This window comes from Phocoena sinus, chromosome 18 (genome assembly GCF_008692025.1).
Source record: "Phocoena sinus isolate mPhoSin1 chromosome 18, mPhoSin1.pri, whole genome shotgun sequence".
Lineage (NCBI taxonomy): Eukaryota > Metazoa > Chordata > Mammalia > Artiodactyla > Phocoenidae > Phocoena > Phocoena sinus.
Window position 1 is genome coordinate 43,450,533 of NC_045780.1, and position 3,624 is coordinate 43,454,156.

Consider the following 3,624-nt stretch of genomic DNA (forward strand, 5'->3'; position numbering starts at 1 on the left):
CCGTGGCCTTACATCCTCTATATTATTCTGTCTAGCAAATTCAAACTATGAGCGAGTTCATAGCCGAACCATAATCCTAGCATGAGGCCTACAAATTTTTCTCCCACTAATAACCACCTGATGACTACTAGCATGCCTAACAAACCTCGCCCTACCCCCTACTATCAACCTGATTGGAGAACTACTCATGATCATATCAACCTTCTCGTGATCAAACCTCACCATCATCCTCATGGGAACAAATATTGTAATCTACTCCCTATACATACTAATCATAACACAACGCAGCAAGTATACACACCATATTAACAACCTTACCCCCTCTTTTACACAAGAACACACCTTAATAGCCCTGCACATTATCCCCTTACTACTCCTGTCACTAAACCCTAAAATCATCCTAGGACCTCTCTATTGTAAATATAGTTTAAAAAGAACATTAGTCTGTGAAGCTAAAAACAGAAGACAAAACTTCTTACTTACCGAAAAAGTATTGCAAGAACTGCTAATTCATGTCCCCCACACCTAACAGCATGGCTTTTTCAAGCTTTTAAAGGATAGTAGTTATCCATTGGTCTTAGGAATCCAAAAATTGGTGCAACTCCAAATAAAAGTAATAAACTTATTCACTTCCTCCACTTTATTACACTACTCATACTGATTGCCCCTGTCATAGCATCTAGTACAAACCTCTACAAAAACAACAAGTACCAATATTATGTAAAGAATATAACCCTCTTTGCCTTCATCATCAGCCTGACTCCAATAACAATGTTCATCCATACCAACCAAGAAACACTCATTTCAAACTGACACTGAAATACCATCCATACACTTAAACTAACTCTCAGCTTTAAAATAGACTACTTCTCACTTATATTTATACCCGTAGCATTATTCATTACATGATCTATCATAGAATTTTCAATATGATATATACACTCTGATCCTCACATCAACCAATTCTTCAAATACCTACTTATTTTCCTCATTACCATGCTTATTCTCGTCACAGCTAATAACCTCTTCCAACTATTTATTGGATGAGAAGGGGTAAGAATCATCCTTCTTATTAATTGGCTGATGATTCGGATGGACAGATGCCAATACAGCTGCCCTTCAAGCAATCCTATACAATCGCATCGGAGATATCGGATTCCTCCTATCCATAGCCTGATTCTTATCTAACACAAATGCATGAGATCTACAACAAATCTTTATACTCAACCAAAATCCCCCAAACCTCCCCCTCATAGGACTCACATTAGCCGCAGCTGGAAAATCAGCCCAATTTGGATTACACCCTTGACTACCCTCAGCAATAGAAGGTCCCACCCCAGTCTCAGCCCTACTCCACTCAAGCACAATAGTCGTAGCAGAGATCTTCCTTCTTATCCATTTCTACCCTCTAATAGAAAACAACAAACTCATTCAAACAACAGTACTTTTTCTAGGCGCCCTTACCACTCTATTCACAGCTATTTGCTCCTTAACCTAAAATGATATTAAAAAAAATCATTGCTTTCTCCACCTCCAGTCAACTTGGCCTAATAATAGTAACTATAGGCCTCAACAAACCTCACCTAGCATTTCTGCACATTTGTACACACGCTTTCTTTAAAGCTATATTATTCCTATGTTCCGGCTCCATCATTCACAATCTAAATAACGAACAAGACATACGAAAAATAGGAGGACTATACAAAATCCTTCCCTTCACTACAACCACACTTATCACTGGCTGCTTCGCACTAACAGGAATATCATTCCTCACAGGATTCTACTCTAAAGACCTCATCATCAAAGCTGCCACTTCGTCTTATACCAACGCCTGAGCCCTACTACTAACACTAATCACCACCTCCCTAACAGCTATTTACAGCATTCGCATTATTTTCTTTACTAGAACAACCTCGCTTCCCGCCTCTCATAAGCATTAATGAAACTAACCCCATACTGATTAACCCTATTAAATGCCTATTAATCGGGAGCATATTCGCCAGATTCATCCTCTCTAACAGTATACCCCCAATAACTACCCCCTTAATAACTATACCTTTACACCTAAAACTAACAGCTCTTATAGTAACAATCTTAGGCTTTATTCTCGCATTCGAAATCAATACCTATTCAAAAAGCCTAAAATACCCATACCCATCAAACTCTACTAAATTCTCCACCCTACTAGGTTACTTTGCCACAATTATACATCGCCTACCCCCTCACCTAGTCCTAACAATAAGCCAGAAACTCGCAACTTCCTTACTAGACCTAACCTGAACAGAAACCATCCTACCAAAAACCATAGCCTTCATTCAACTAAAGGCCTCCACACTAACTTCAAGCCAAAAGGGCCTTATCAAACTATACTTCCTATCCTTCCTCATCACCATAACCCTTACTATATTATTGTTTAATTACCCCGAGTAATCTCCATAATAACCACACCACCAATAAACAATGATCACCCAGTAACAATAACCAATCAAGTACCATAACTGTACAAAGCAGCAATCCCTATAGCTTCTTCACTAAAAAACCCGGAGTCTCCTGTATCATAAATAACTCAATCCCCTAACCCATTAAACTCAAACACAATATTCACTTTTTCACCTCCTAAAACATACAGCACCACTAAAAATTCTACCATCAGACCTAAAAGAAATCCCCCTAACACAACTTTATTAGAAACCCAAACCTTAGGATACTGCTCAGTAGCTATAGCTGTTATATAACCAAATACAACTAATATTCCTCCTAAATAAATCAAAAATACTATCAAACCTAAAAACGAACCCCCGAAACTAAAAACAATTCCACATCCCATAGCACCACCCACAATCAACCCTAAACCCCCGTAAATAGGTGAAGGCTTTGAAGAAACTCCCACAAGACTAATTACAAAAATAGTGCTTATAATAAAAACAATATATATCATCATTATTCTCACATGGACTCCAACCACGACCAATGACACGAAAAATCATCGTTGTAATTCAACTACAAGAACCTTAATGACCAACATCCGAAAAACAACCCACTAATAAAAATTCTCAATAACACGTTTATTGACCTTCCCACTCCAACAAACATTTCCTCATGATGAAACTTTGGCTCCCTACTGGGCCTCTGCCTAATCATACAAATCTTAACAGGCTTATTCCTAGCAATACACTATATGCCAGACACCTCAACTGTTTTTTCATCAGTCTCACGTATCTGTCGAGACGTTAACTACGGCTGAGTCATCCGATACCTACGCGCAAACGGAGCCTCCATATTCTTCATTTGCCTCTACGCCCACATCGGACGTGGCCTATACTACAGTTCTTATATGTTCCGAGAAACATGAAATATCAGCGTACTTCTACTACTAATAGTTATAGCCACCGCATTCGTAGGCTATGTCCTACCCTGAGGACAGATATCATTCTGAGGCGCAACCGTTATCACTAATCTCCTATCAGCAATCCCTTATATTGGTAATACCTTAGTAGAATGAATTTGAGATGGATTCTCTGTAGATAAAGCAACACTAACACGTTTCTTCGCTTTCCACTTTATCCTCGCATTCATCATTACAGCATTAGTAGCTGTTCACTTATTATTCCTCCACGAAACGGG

General features: G+C 38.8%; 1 pseudogene; it reads left to right on the top strand.

Moving 5' to 3' along the window:
- The first annotated feature begins 132 nt into the window (after nt 1–132).
- On the top strand, nt 133–2,626 carry LOC116742958 (annotated as a pseudogene).
- Nucleotides 2,627–3,624: the final 998 nt, after the last annotated feature.